Here is a 16625-nt window from a genome sequence, read left to right as displayed (position 1 = left end):
TTTTTTAATCTCTTTTTTAAATCATTAAAAGAGTTCCATACGATAATCTTCGTTTTTAATACAATAAGCTCCTTTTTAATACAAATCATTAGCCCAGAAAAAAACTCCTCTTTTTAAAATAAAAGAACCTTTTAAAAACTTTGAAACTCATTAAACATGAGCCTTCAAAAAAATACAATGACACAAGAGGATGAAAACATTGAAATAAGATTTGTTGACTTTCTTTAAAAAATTCGAGGAGGCTCCTTTGAATTTTTTTAAATTTTGATGGCTATACCTCATTCCGCGTGAGATGGTGCAACTCTTTTTTTTAGTATTACGGCTAACAGTTTGTGCAGTGAACAGAGGTTGCATTGGAGCATTAGTAATGTTAACGTGTCTTTGGTAATTTTTGTGGGTGTTAATACAATATCTTCAATGCTGTAGGGTGCGTTAATATAGCCGCCCCTCACACAAAAAAAAGTTGAAAAAAAACTAAATTTGAGCTGAACTGTTTTTCAATCACCTTCTTTGACTTAGACGTAGCTGGCTTCATCATTATCTTGCTACTTCTTTGTAGGCTTCTTCAAACTTATACTGCTCTCTCAAAGAGTCTTACACTCTCTCTCTGCTTCTTCATAGTAGACCTCTTCAAATTTCCACTTCTTTCTCAAAGAGTCCTATGGTGGCTCACCTATTCTCTTTGCTTCTCTCTCTTCGCTCACGTTGTCGCTCTCTCACAGAGTCTTATGAAAACTAGTTCTTCTCTTTTGTTGCATTCAACGAGTCTCATGCAGGCTAAGCTCTGATACCATGACAAAAATTGAAGAGATCAAAACGTGGAGAAGAGGACTTGTATTACGAATCTGATATATAAGATTACATTGGAAACATCAGTAATAAATTACTGGAGTTAAACTCGACTTAAAATGGACTCAGTGAAACAAAACTAGGACACTTGGAGGGACAATTTTGACACCTAACAGGTGGTCAGAATTATATTCTCCAACAGCTTGAAATGGATTATGTCGATGTTCTGTTCGGAAACATCCTCGATACCTCCACGCCCATAGAGGAGACTACGAGGGTCATAAGTTATGTTGCTGATAATGGGTGGGTGTTCTATTGGGGGAAATCAGCGAGGCTTGAGAGGTTGCTAAGAAGCGCGACATGGTTGGAACTTGCTGCAAAGCCCTTTTTTATATTCACAAGGATAAAGTTGAGTATGCAACCCTTTATAATAACCATGGTGTGGGTTTGAATACATGGAGTCCCCTTACATCTGGAGTCCTGACTAGACAATACAATAAAGGGAACATATCTCAACATAGTCATTTTACTTTAGAAAACTACAAAAAATTAGCAAATAGGCTATTGGTTAATGATGTACTAAGGAAAGTGGATGAAATTAAACCCATTGCAACAAAATTGAATGTGTCTGTAGCATAACTTGTTATTTCTTAGTGTTCATCGAATCCAAATGTTAGCACAATCACTATTGGTGCAAAAAAAGAAAGCCAAATTTAAACCCATGGCATCAAACTTGGATGTGCCTATAGCATAACTTGTTATTTCTTGGTGTGCGTCAAATTTAAATGTTAGCACAATCACTATTTGATGCAACAAAAGAAAGCTAGATTCATTTCTACATGAAAGCATTAGATGTTATTCCAAATTTGACACTAGTTTTCTTGAAGATGATGATGCTTGTGTGGTTGAAATAACAATAAAGCGGCTTGGAAGGCCTGATATTCGTGTGAATGGTGTTGCAGGTACTTTTCTTTCTTCTACAGAGGATTTATAACCAAATGGATTTTGAACATTATTGGATATTGTCTCTATTGACACATTTACAATATGCAATGTTGCATTGCAAGAAAGGTGGACTTGAAAAGGATCCTTTAGAAGTTAGTATTATTTTGAATATATGTAAGACAATGGATTATATAACAAGTTGGTATCAGATTTGTCTCTATAGCCAAGGATATTCAGGATAACATCACAAGGTATTTGGCATTGGAGTGGGAAAATGAATATGTAAAACCAACATTTTAGGAAGAAGTTTCAAGCACACGAGTCTTTCTTGTGGAGATTTTTAAATTGGGAGGATACAAATTGGAAATATTAGAGTGAATCAAACACTGAAGTGAGAACGTGATAGTTTGAACATTTTGGGAAATATTGTAGGATATTGTTGAAATTTAAGGAGTTTTGTTTTACATAAGGACATGTAAACACATCAGTGTTGGGGAAATGATGAGCTCCTATTTTTTCAAACTTTTCGACAATTTAGTTGACCTTTCATGAGTCATACCATATCCTTGTAACTCCATATCATAGGTTATCCTTGTAACTCCATATTGCTTCTCTTATCACACATTTTTTCTCTTTTAACGCCAAAGCCCTTTGACATGGATAACAATGTAAAGTGCTTATTTTTATTTAATTATTAAGTCTCTAATAGATTAAATTAGTATCAAGTTAATTTTGTTAATAACGAATTGTTTTTCCTAGTTTAGTTCCTGTAACTCACATGTAGTCTTGTAACCAACCTCAAAAGTTAGCATACTTTCACCCTTTTGGAAGAAATTATTCCACATAGGTTTTTAAGTCTGAGGTTTCAAAACAATTCTATGTTTCTTAGATTGAACAAAGGTTGTATGTGTGAAGTTCCAACTCCAAAACAACGTTATAGGCCAGAGTTTCTAGGCAATCAACTTTGGGGATGATTTTTGAGGTGACAAGGGTGAATCTGATGAGAGGATGAATCTCACCTATTTTTAAAGTATGGATATTATCTTTAGAAATGTGTTTGTATTTTTGGGAGCAAATGACCCATTTTGTCTTGGCTATTATCATTTGCTAACTTTCTTCTATTTCATGGCAAAACAAATTTAAGATTGGGGGATTGGTTTTGACCCACCCCTATGTTTCTCTTGTACTAATATTTAGATGTATAACAAATCAAGGGATTGATAATTCACTATGTAATAGGCTTGGGAAATGGTGGCTAATTAGGAGTCTCATTTGAGGCAGCAAGCCTATGTGTTGTCTTCTTGTAATTGGAGTTTGTTTCTTTATTAATGGATGTTTCTTGCTCCTAAAACTTGGTGCATCACTTTAGCATGATATGATCATATTTAGTAGTGATAGGAAGGTTGGGAAGGGCCCCATAATCATCGGTAACATTTTACACTTTCTTCTATTAGTTAGATTGCAAGTGTGTTTTATCTTTGTTCAATTTACATTCATATCGTAGTGTTTTAATCTTTTCTCTAAGTATGATGATTTACTAAGTTTGAAGAGTTTCATTTTCAGGTCGTTTTGATTATATCTCATGCTTTTTCATGCTTTGATTTAAGATCCACTATAGGAAAGGGTCATTGGAGGATCAATAGAATAAGAAGCCACTCTTGCAAAAAAAAAATTATAGCACTAGTTGTCCTATGACATAGTGATGAATTCCATACTGTTAATATCTAGCATACAATTTTGAGAAACTAACCACGAGAGCTAGAATCCTTTTCTTTGTTGAATCCAACCTGTTATTGAGTGCATGATCATTGTCTTACAAGAGTGAATTATTGCATTATTGAGATGTGCTAGAGAATTTAAGACAAGGACTAGCAAATGGTTTTTAGTTTTAATGTGTTTATCAACATTCAATCTTCTCCTATGCTCATTCTATTTAAATTTGATTATTTTTCACTAAAATATATTATATTAGAGTAGCTTGGATTAGTGTTTTGATCCTATATTTATTGTTCATTGGATCACTAAGTTTACATGTCTAGTTTGTTAATTTAATGTTGGAAATATAGACATATATTTTTCTCGAAAATAATGAAAGAGAAAGAAAATAGAGTAGAGGATGATATTATGTACGAAAATAAGATATATGAAATGTGTGTGTAAATTAAATGAAACCATAAAATGTTAAATCATATCAACATCCTCATTACCAAGAATGATTTCAAAGAATACCATAAGATCGATATCAACATTAGCAAGGAATAAGATGGAATACTACATGTCCTAATGCAATGTCACACATACCTAATTGGAAGACACTTCTAGGTAAAAAAAAATCATGATAGTCTTACATACTTCTTGGAAAAAAAATATCTTTAGAAGAGAAGAAAAAACGGGTCAAAGTTGTTGAGCTATGACTTTGAAATAATTTACAAAAGAGGGAAGGAAAAAGTTGTTGTAGATGCACTCTCAAGAAAGGATGTGGTTGTGGAAGAAATGTTTTGTGCCATTTCTACTATCCAACTTGATTGGGTAATTGAAGTAAGGGATGAATGGAAGAATGACGAAGAGGTGTAGACACTTATCCAAAAGTTTCAGCAAGATGCAAGTGCATATAAGACATATTAGGTTGGACAACTGAAGTAAGGGATGAATGGAAGAATGATGAAGAGGTGTGGACACTCATCCAAAAGTTGCAGTAAGATCCGACTGCATATAATACCTTTAGTTGGAAAAATAATTCACTGCGGTACAAAGATCACATACATCTATGTAAGAACTCCCAAATCAAACAAAAGGCTCTTTTACAAATGTACACCTCTCCTATAGGAGGCAAATCAAGATTTAAAAAAATTTCCATAGGGTCAAGAAGGAATTTTTTTTTTGGGATCGTCTTAAATTTGATATTCAAACGTTTGTGGCAGAATGTTTGGTTTGAGACAATTAAGACCCTAGGTATTTTACAACTATTATTCATTCCATGTTAGCGTTGGGAGAAGGGTTTAATGGATTTTATCATAAGTTTTCCCAGTTTGAAGGAAAAAGTGTCATCATGGTGGTAATTGATAGACTTACCAAGTATAGACATTTTTTTGGACTATCTCATCCTTTCAAAGTCTATACAATCACTTCTGCATCTTTGGAAACAATTCAAAATCTACATGTAAACAAAAGATTATTGTAAGTTATAGAGATCCCATTTCACGATAAATTTTTAGACAAAATTATTTTCTTTTCTTGGTACAAAATTAATTCATAGATCATCTTATCATCCTCAATCTGATGGGAAAAATAATATATCTAACAAATGTTTGGAAGGATATATTTTTTGTTTTCTATCCGATAAACAAACACAATGGGTCAAGTGATTACCTTTGGCAGACTGGTGGTATAACACTTCCTTTCATATCACAACAAGGATGACCCGATTTATGGTGCTTTATGGATATCATCAACCATCCATCACATCATCATTAAGAGACAATTCTAAGGTTCATGTAGTGGAAGATCACATCAAGAATCAACAACAAGTTCTCCAACTTTTAAATGATAACTTGAATCTAGCGCATAATCAAATGAAACACCAGGTAGATCAATATCGCATTGAACAAAGTTTTGATGTGGGTGATTGGGTATTTTTATAGCTACAACCATACAAATAAATTCCCCTAAAGAAATCTAAGAAGGATAATAAATTTTCACCCAAGTACTATAATCCTTACAAGGTGTTGCAAAATATTGGTACTATGATCCTTACAAGGTGTTGCAAAATATTGGTACTATGATCCTTACAAGGTGTTGCAAAAGATTGGGACTATGGCTTACAAATTGGATTTTCCTACATCCTTGCGAGTACACCCAATTTTCCATATTTCATGTTTAAAGAAGGTTATAGGTGAGAAGCTCCCAGTTCAAACTATATTGGGAAAACTTGATGAGGAAGGAAAAATCATATTGGAGCCTTAATCAATCACATAAACAAGAATCCAACAAGTATGAAATCAATCAATTTCAAATTATCTCATTAAGTGGAAGAACTTACCTATTGAATATTCCACATAGGAGGATGAGTATTTTATATAAAAGCATCAAGAACTACTCAAGCTTTGAGGACAACACATTTGTGAAGGAGAGGGGAATGTTAGGACTCTATAATACTAGTGTAGACCACATATTGTTATTGTTGTGTCCTATAGAAGTCATTATTGTTATTGTTGTGCCCTCTAGAAGACATTATTGTTATTGTTGTACCCTTACATTATTATTTTTATGTAGCCTCTAATTATATTTTGACCCTTTATACTTCTATATATACCAAGAAGGTCTTGTCATTTGTAACATCCAAGAATAGTTTATTTATGTGATTTAAATGGAGGTTTCCCCCTTGAAGTGGTTTAAAATTTGTTCATTGTTCTATTTTTCCTTATGTTTCTATGTTATTCTAATCTTGATACATAACAAAGAGATGTTGTATTATATAAGAAAATGAAAATACAAAAGTCTTATATTAAAACAATTTATTAGTGTGTTATTCACGATAAAGGAGGTGTGTAATTCCTTCTATTAATAAATTATTCTAATTCAAGGTATACTACGGAGTGGACATGTAACATTAAAAAAAATATTAATAACAAAAAAGTATTAATTTGCTTCTCAAGATTAAGGAGATGCTTAGCACGTAGTTGACACATGGTGCGCGTGCACACACACACACACACATCCAAGAGCCTAGAGGGATGATGTGTTTATGTTGGTTTAATATGAAATAATTAATACATGATATAGAATTAAATGATTAAAATATTTACATTTTAAAATTTTTGGGTATTTGATATATCAAAGTTTAAGATGAACTTAGGCTCATTATAATTTAGATGTGATTATTTACATAGGTGCAAAGAAATACTTGTAAACTATTTCCCTTCATTCCCATGTTTTTGAGGAACATGAACTAAATGTTCCCAAGTGATTCATAATTCTTTTGAGAATTTAGAAGATTCAACTTTAAGGAAATAAGAACTTGAAAATGAGTTTCCAATATGGAAAGTCTTAAATTAAGATTTTATTTTTAATATTAATGAATATCATTTTTTAAAAGTATTAAATTAAAATGTAAGTATTTTTATTTAATTATTATAAACAACTAATTTTATTATATTTATTCAAAATATCACTCTAAAACAAAAATTAAACTACATGCAATTTTTATTACAAAAATTATTGCACCAAAAGTCACACTACAGTCCACCATGGAGGAGATGTTATAGTGAAGTGTTATATAAAAAGCTAATAGTAAAAAAAATAATGTCATCTCAATTAAGAAAGTAATAACAAAATGTTAAAATGAATAAAAGTATGGGGCAAAGCATAAAAATATTACTTTTAAAAATAATAAAATAATAATTACATTTTTCATTATCCCACATAAATAAAACACTTAAATTTCTACCTTAATTTTACATGAATATTTTTTTTACAAAGTTCAAATTTCAATGAACTTTATATAAAAGTAAAGTAGAAAATTTCTAGCTCTACAGGGAGTCACTATACAACCCAATATGAAGGAGATGTTCACTGTGAGATTTAATGTTCCTTCAATTATTATTTAAATACATACACATAATAATAATTTATATTCATAACCATTATATTTCAAAACTTAATCTTTAACTTTATTTAATTAATAATTGCAATGAAATATATGTGTGCCAAAGAAAACTACCAAGCTTACATATATGTGACTATATGTATTATCAAATTTTTAATAAAAATAAAAATAAAAATAAAAATATTTGTATATATAGTGATATGAAAATTATATAAATATAAATAGTATTATTAGTAATCAATATAGATCCATATTAATGTTGGATCTATCAAGTTCCAAGAGGGATCAAATCTCTTGCCAAGCTTATGTTAAAGAAAAAATATCAAACTCACATATATCTAATTTTATACACATAAATATATCCATCTCAATTCTAGATTTACAAAGAGGAAAACTCTCAAGGTGCAAACATTTCTTCAAGTTTTGCACTCAAAAAAGGGTTTGCATCAAGATTGGATTTCCCTTAGTCCTTGGTAAAGCCAAAGTTAAGATTGATTTGTGCACAATTTAGATTACAATTCCTTTCACATTTTCATACAAGGATGATGTGTAATTCTTTCACCATTATATACATTTGAAAATAATATTAGGTGTATGGTAGGGATTTAACCTCCATGGAAGATTTTAGAATATTCTTAGTAGTATTTGGACATCAAAGGTTGAGATTTATTTCAAAGGAACTTATGCCCTTTCTTCACTTTTAATTAAATTGATTAAAACAAATGTTATATGGGCATATATCATATGAATATATTATGACTTTTTGGGCATGTGGTATGCTATTGTAACAAATCCTATTTAAAGGCTATAAGTTTCCATGGTAAAGTGGGAGTGAATCTCCATGGTCAAGGATCTTGTTACATTTTTTTTAAATGTATATATGTTTTTTTTGCTAAGTTGATTAATCTATTATTTACAAAAAGAGAGTATTGTTACATCATTTGAGCACAGAGAGCCATCATGCCTGAGAGATAGGCCGTTTGAGCATGACAAAGTCAAAAACTGGGAGTTTGTACATGATATCCCGCGCAGGGGAAACAGAGAGATACAAAAAACAAACACTAGATAGTAGTCCTGACACAACAGAAACTAGACAATAGACCCGATACAAGAACATAGAGAAAGTTTGACAAACAGAGCCAGAAAGAACCTTTCCTCCTTTCCACATGGCTTCAAAAAACTGATGGACAGCTGAGACACAAGATTACTCATCGGGTGGCTCCTCCACTATCCTGCACCTTCCCTCTTCCGGTTCCTGCCTGTCCGGCTGAGCGTGAGCAACTGGCACAATGCTGATGGTGCTGGCTAGCTGAGGTGTCCCGTGTTGCATATCAGTAGAAGGCCTCGGAGAGTTGGGATTTTGGTCTTCCTCAGTGTGAGGCATAGGGGCACTAGGCTCACCTTCGTCTTGGGCTTCTTCTAAGAAGAGAACAGAGACATGAGCCGTAATCCGAGGGCGAGTGAGAGAACAATTGAACGAGAAAATAGCTGAGCCAAAGGACGGTGAATTGGCGGAGTATGGAGAGTTTGGGTCCAGGTATTGACTTGGTCTCAGAATGCTCTCTGTTCCCAGAGGAGGAGGAGCATGCCCCATGGAGCCAGACCCAGCAGAAGGGCGTGAAGGGTTACCTCGGCCGGATCCTCTGCGACTAAGCATGCGCTGGCGGGGTCTCGGCATAGCGAACAGAAGAACACGAACAACAATGTTGAAATCTCCTTCAGTGGAAATTCCACGACCCGCAATGAGTATGCCACGAACACCACAGGGGATGCCGCCCACAGCTGAGGGGAGATTATGCACCTTGAGCTCTGCCTCAGGCGCTATCCGAAGATAGCATCCGGCGCCTGACCCTCCCCAAGCCCAATCTTTCTCAAAACTCCGAATCGTTCCAAGCAGAATGAAACACAGTAGCATGTTGCTGAAGCTGAAGCTATTAAATACGCGGGAGCCATTCCCTCGATCCTCACCTGCCATTACTATGGCCATCAAGTTCGTTGCAGGCAGAAATCCTCTAGAGCTGGCGTTACTGGACATCGTTTGCCAAGACCGAACAGACGAACACCCATAATGTTAATCACCTGCGTATTGATATCCTCCCACCTGATATTCTGTCCGGCGAGCATGCTAGACAGGTGCCAACCATGTTAAGCCTTCCTCTGTCCCATCATGGTAAATGCTTTACAGATCACCCGCATACGGGGTAAATGTATATATGTTTAATTCATATACTAATTTATTTTTATAATTAATAATAATAACAACAATTTAAAACAAATTATAATTCAAGTATTTTTTATAATTTTTTAAAATCTTGGTAATGTGGTGTATTGTGATGTGAGTATTTTGACTATCAATGGCTTTTAATTTATATGGCTATACTAGTGATATTATAGTCACCATAAAAGAAATGTGTAATTTTTGTTGTGTTCAGTTGACATGTGATATTTAAAATATATATATATATATATTAATAACAAAACAAAATTTGGAGAGGAAGCCATGGAAGGGCAAATGAGGGTTTTCTTGTTCGTCCATGCCAGGTCTGAATCCATCGATGCGCTCGAGACCTCCTCCTTTGGGGCCTTCGTCTCCGCATGTGGATTCTCAGAGTTTTCACAAGCTCGGACTGCAGGATCCGCAAGGTTTTTATCACATTTTGGGGTTTTTCACCTGCAATGCCTTGGTGAGAACTGTGCAGAAAATGAAAAATGCAGGGTTAAAGAAATGGGTTTCCCAAGCTTTGCAGATACACCGTGGTTATTTCAATGCCTCTTTTTCTTATCAAGATACCCTTCTACCTTAACCCTCCGAAAGCAGAGTCTGAAGATGGTACCGAACCCTTGCAGCGATGCTTCAGCCGCCGTTGCAGCCTTGTCCTCGGCAGCCGCTTGGCCTTTGCGAAGACATGATGCCGAAAAGGAAGCTCGTTTCAGAGTTTATCGGAGGTGCGTTTCAGAGAGGATGCTCCAGGCGGAGGTGGATCCGAAGGAAGAGGCGATCCTCCATGAGTTCAGCACAGGCGCGCGCAGCATTGGCAGCTCTGGCCCTGCCACTGATCAGTGGCCTCTCCATAGATCTGCCGCCATTCCCTTTGCAGCGAATCCAAGCTGGAGCTATCGCAGCCTCAGATCTGACAATGAATGGCCAGATCCAGTCATCCAGCAGGCAGAACAAGTCATGCCATGGCCAGATCCAGAGATCTGTAATCATCCTGGCACAGGATCAAGGCCTGTACCCGACTCCTTTCAGATCCTAATCTCTCAGCCTTTAGGCAGAACCATCATGCAATGGGTTCGCCCTTCAGACCTGGTGCAGGACTTCAAGCTGAAACTAGAGAGCAGACTGGGGATTCCATCAAGCCTTCTGTGTCTTCTCTCTCAAGGTAAACAACTTGAAGATCCTCTTCCGCTCTCTGCTTATAGCATTTCTAGGAATAGCTTGGTGGTAGCAACTCTTCGTCTAAGAGGAGGGGCAGTGGGGCAATCTTCCTCTTCCCGGCCAGTCTCATACAAAGATGCAGTGCACTCTGAGAACCTCAAATCTCCGGAAGCCCCTAAATCCAAGGTCTTCCTGGTTGACAAGATCGAAGAAGTTCCCTTTGTTGAGCTCATTCATGAAGAAATGGCTTCCCATCTTCAAGATTTTGCTGAAAGAGCCATCATTTGCAGATTTAATGGATTGTGGCCGCGTTCACAAGATCTCTACACTTGGATCCATGCGAACTGGACACATCACTGCAAGATCTTTTTCTGTTCGAAAGGCTATTTCATAGTGCTATTTGATAACAGTAAGCACTATGAAAAAGCCTTAGAAGAGGGCCCTTGGTTCATGGGAACTGCAGGGTTATTCTTGACTCCTTGGTTCCCAGATTTTGATCCAGCCTCTGCAGTCATTACCAAGACTCCGGTATGGATTCGGCTTCCAAACTTGCCTGCCCACCTTTGGAGTACTCAAGTCTTCAGAGCTATAGGAGACACCCTGGGCAGCTTTCTCTGTGGAGATTTTTGGCGGGAATCTAAAGGTCTCTACTCTTATGCAAGAATATGTGCGGAGTTAGACCTTAGCAAAGGTCTTCCAGAACAGATCAACCTTAAGATAAACGACTTTGTCTGGACCCAGACGCTGGACTACGAGAATACTGCTTTTCGGTGTCGCCATTGCCACCAATCTGGGCACTTGCAGAATACATGCCCATCTCGCCTGGCAAAAAAGAACAAGGCCAATGCCTCCAAGCCCAAGTCCAAACGCTGGACTCCTTGTTCTCCACCGCCAGTGGTGGATTCTGGTTCCTCCAGCTCTGAAGATGAAGACAGTGATGAAGATTTGGAACAGGCCCCTCACTCCGTGGCCCCCTCCACCGATGGTCTAGCGCCTCCCTTGGACTCAGCCACGGTTCAGAAACGTGTTCACTTGTCCTCCTCCTCGGACTCAGATAAGGAGGGCTTCCCCAAGGAGGGATCCCCGGTGGAGGATCCCAATCTTCAAGTTGTAATCGCCCATCCACCTCAAAATGGTTGGGTTGTAGTCAAAAAACGAAAAGGGAAAAAGCCTCGTGTTGAAGCCTCTACCCTCTCTGGGTAGTTTTCTTTGTTTCTTTCAGCTTCTAATGTCTTGTTGTAGCTCCTTGCTTGTTTAGCTCTTTTTCCGGAACCGAGGTTGATAGGTCTATCATTTCCGGTTGCCGGTTTCTTGCTTCTCTGGGTTGTATCCTCTTGTACACTACTTTTACTTAATAGATTTAGTCTTAATCCAGAAAAAAAAAATAACAAAATAAAATTTAATATAAACCATAAATTAAATATCCCAGTATAAGTTATAATTTTGTATTTATTTCATACAAAGAAAGACAATGGAATCGAAATTAAAAGATTATTTATAAAAAATATTAATAAAAAAACAATATATACATATGGAGATTTAATGTGGACAATGTGTGTCATAAATAAAATATTTTGATGGAATGTTGAGTAAAATATTTTAATCCATATTATATAAAGAAAAAAATTATGCTTAAATTTTTTTTGTTAGTGTGTTTCTCTAGATAAAGGAGATGAGTAATTACTTCCATCCTTAATATGCGTTTTTCTCTTTTTTATTTTCAATTTAATTCAAAAAAAGGTCATAAAATTTAATTAAGATAAACTATATAAAATAAAAAATTGACCATGAAATGAGTTATGATTTCTTAGACATGGAATATTAATAAACCATGAAATTATAAGAAATCTCATATACAAATTAAAATCTCCATGTCAATCCCCATGATTAAAAATAATATTAAATATACTTTTAAATGATTTTTTTTTTATAAAAAAAAAAAAATATATTTCTTAATAATGTAAGAAATGAAATTTCAACATAGATTAATTATATCTTCTGTAAGCTAATTTTCTATATTTAATTAAAGCAGTATTTACATCAGATTCTCTTGGCCGGCTGGTCAACTAGGGCAAAGACAGAATCTGAAACCTGAGCAAATATCCATCAAAATTTAAAGGCAACATGGCCCTTCAGCTTTTAAAAGGTATAAATTATCAACTACATTGAAAACGTAGGCCTGTTGAGGGGTGGTAGATGGCAGTATTTTAAGTTAACAATATCTTTAGGCGATGGGCTTTTCACATTTTTTTTCTGCCTTTGTTTGATTTGTGCAAAGCCCCTACCACAAGTTTCAATTGTGTTTTCGGAACTTTCTCCATTTCTATGCCCCGGTCAAGACGTCCATCTCTTTTTTCTATTCATACCATTGCCTTCAAATTTCTGTGTCTGTTAGTGCCATCCAATGGCAATTGAATTGTACGAATGAAGAGGGCATCATTAAAATTTTGAAGAAGTGAACTTGTACAATAAGTTTCAAACTGAATTGATATGCACTAACGAAGTTTCCATAAAATTAACGAGGAATTGCCCATATTCTTTTCACCTCTATGTCCGGTTGGCCATTTCTCCTTCTCAGTTATTGCATTTTTTGTTTTGTTTGTTTTTTTTTTTTTCTTTTCCATTTTTCCAAGTCAGTTATCGCATCTTTCACGGACGTAGAATAAAAATGATACAAAATGAATTATTTCTGTTTTTTTTTTAATTTCCACCTATTGGTTTTTTTTACATTTTCTCAAATCAATCATTCATATTTTTCAAAAATGATAGGCATAAAACCGGCAGACATTTGAAAATTCCAATATAAGGTTTAGAGCTTTTCTGAAGTCATCAAAAACTTTGAAAAATCCTAAAACAAAATTAAAAATATGTGCAAACCAAGCATGTGTAGAACCATTTATAAATACTTTTACTAGAAAATTCTAGATAAACCATATACAACGCTCAATATAATTCGAATGCGACCATATGCAATACTCTTTCATGACTTTTAATGTATTTGTTTTTTCCTCATCGAAGGAGACCTGGGTTAACACACCGATTTCTCTCTGTTGTTTCTTGGATATTGCATTACAGTTTCTCATTCACACACACAAAGCAGTGTATATTGCAGCTATATATAAATATAGTTAAGAACAGTGTCTATGATAGTTGATAAGCTCACTAAAGTTATTGATTTCATAACAGTACAATTGACGCATGAAGCAGATAATATAGCTGATATTTTTATGAGAGAGATTGCTAGGCTCCATGTGTGTCGAGAGCGATTATTTTAGATAGATAATTGAAGTCCACCTCTCATCTTTGGAGGGGACTAATTAAAGGACTAGGTACCAACTTGAATTTTAGTATTTCAGGCCACCCTAAATTTGATGGATAGACTGAGTCTGTTAATCAGGTGATTGAGACTTCTTACAAATGTACGACCTGGGTAAACCATTCAAATGGGAAAACTACCTGCATATGGTAGATTTTTCCTATAATAACTCACATTAATCTTCATTAAAAATGATTTTGTTTTAACCATTTGCCACACTCCTTAAACTGGAGAAATGCGGTAGATAGAGTCATGGTTGGACTGGAATTGCTTAGATAAATGGAAGAGAAAGTTGTTGAAATTAGACAAAACCTCAAAGCTACTTTGGATAGATAGAAAAGCTATGTAGATGTCCATGTGATATGCATAGATTTGCTTAGATAAATGGAAGAGAAAGTTGTTGAAATTAGACAAAATCTCAAAGCTACTTTGGATAGATAGAAAAGCTATGTAGATGTCCATGTGATATGCATAGATTTCATAAAGAATTTAAAGTTGGTGACAATGTGCTTCTAAAAGTTAGACCATGGGAAAGCTCATTAAAACTCAGTAGATGTGCCAAATTAGTGGCACTTTATTATGGACTACTTGATATCCTAGAGAGGATTGGTTCAGTTGCATATAGACTTTCCTTCTTCACAAACGCTATGTTGTTTGTTTATATGGATGTGCCATGGTTTTTTATGATACATGCTACTATTTATCTAATTATATATTCATGAATTGGGGATTATGTCATGACATATATAAAACATGTGATATGCCCCTACACACTCCTTTACATTGCTGTCTATTGAGGTATTTAAATTATTGTTATATGCCAATACTTCTTTGCAGAATAATATACGAGTATTGAATACACGCTTTAGAGTTTTGCATTCATACCTACAAATACTAAGTTCTACTCTTACTAAAAAAACAAGAATTATTAGCTGAGGAGGCTAAGGATATTACACTATGCTTCGTACTATCCATTCTTAGCTTCAACTTCATCATTTTCCATGATCTTATAATCAAGGTAACCCTTTAACCATTGTTGTTTCCCTCTCGGATCCATTATTGCCATTCAAAATTACATTTTATTTTGTACCATAGCCTCTTGATGTTGTTGCATACCCAACCCTATGAAGTTGTTGTGTACCCATCCCTATGAAGTTTCAACCAATGTATCTTTCTCGTTACCTAGAGACTTCGAAGTATAGGGCGAGAAGAGTAGTATATTGTGATTCATGAGATAATGGATATAGGTATTTATGCTTTGTTTATTGATTGACTACTATATATATCTACCTTGAGGCTATGAAAAAATGAGTGGAAACATCAAAAGATTTCTCATATAATGGTTGCATAATTCTAGTTCAATTTCAAATAGCTCCTCATATTCTACAAGTTTATCCTTTATTCAAAATTTCCATTCAACTCATTTTAAATGTGAACAAAGTTATAGTGAAACAACTTTTGGTGATTTTTTTTTTTCAAGTAGAGATTATTATTATAGAAATCAGGTCAAAAAATAATTCCCTCATCTCCATCATTAGCATAGTACTCTATGGCAAGGAGAACTACCAAGAATAGTCTAGAAATATTAGGCACAGGATCATCCTTAATTACTTATGGAAAGGAATATATGAAGGAAAAGGTGATAATGCACCTGTCAAGCCCACATTAGATATGAAACTAGCCATTTGGGATAACAAGGACATCAAGGACCATGCCTTCATTGTTTCTTTTGCAGGTGAAGAGGTGACTCGTCATATTGTTCCAATGATAAATTCTTATGATGCATTGAGGAAGTTAGAATATTTATATGACTCGCACTCATAATTAGAAGTAGTTCAGTTGATGATTAAGCTCTTCAACCTAGAGTTGAAGGATGATGATCCCTTGGCCTTGCCTCAAAGATTAGATCCATCATGCATGATGTAAAATCCACTGTATTTAGAATGGACATTCCTCTCAAAGCCTTTTTCAAGACTCTTTATCTTACATACTCTCACTATCTTGAATCTTTACAAGCTAGTGCCCAACTCAAGTACATTACTTTTGACACTCTTTTAGAAATGTTTGCAGGATGGGAGAAGGATTTTTTGAAGAGGAAGAGTTCAAGATTTTAGTGATTATTTCTCACATTTAGATGACCTTTTCAATGGTTCTTTAGCATTCTATTGGTCCCTTTCTTGTGTTATTTTGGGGATTGTGCTAGTTTAGAGATTGGATTTGACAAATTTGTGTAAGTCAACTAGGAGATTAAGTTTACATAATTTAGTCCTTATATAAATTATTCCAAGGGTATTTCATCAAATTGACCCTAAAATTGTGTATAGTAAAATTGAGAAAGGGTTTGTGTACCAACATGTTTTCTTTTTATGGTTTCTTGTATTTTGAAGCAATATTATGGGTTATGTTATGTAATGTTCAATGATAATATGTCTATTAAATTTGTTTGTTGATCCATAAGGCTTGAAATTGAGCTCTTGGGAAGTTTCAATCAATGAAACAAAATAATGATGTTGATGATGCTATTGCAACTAAAAAGGTAATCTCCAAAATTGGTGATGTGCTAAGGTTTTATCTCATTATTTTACCATTTG

The 16625-nt window shown here is 34.8% G+C and overlaps 1 pseudogene; it reads left to right on the top strand.

Annotated features, from left to right (window-relative positions):
* Positions 1–292: 292 nt before the first annotated feature.
* LOC149194254 (putative voltage-gated potassium channel subunit beta pseudogene) lies at positions 293–1703 on the top strand (annotated as a pseudogene).
* The last annotated feature ends 14922 nt before the right edge of the window (positions 1704–16625 follow it).

The sequence above is a fragment of the Pinus tabuliformis genome, chromosome 2_2 (genome assembly GCF_031772625.1).
Source record: "Pinus tabuliformis cultivar Carrire ecotype Pingquan chromosome 2_2, CPIR1, whole genome shotgun sequence".
In the NCBI taxonomy this organism is placed as follows: domain Eukaryota; kingdom Viridiplantae; phylum Streptophyta; class Pinopsida; order Pinales; family Pinaceae; genus Pinus; species Pinus tabuliformis.
Note: the sequence above shows the minus strand (reverse complement) of the source record. Positions and strands in the feature narration are given on the sequence as shown.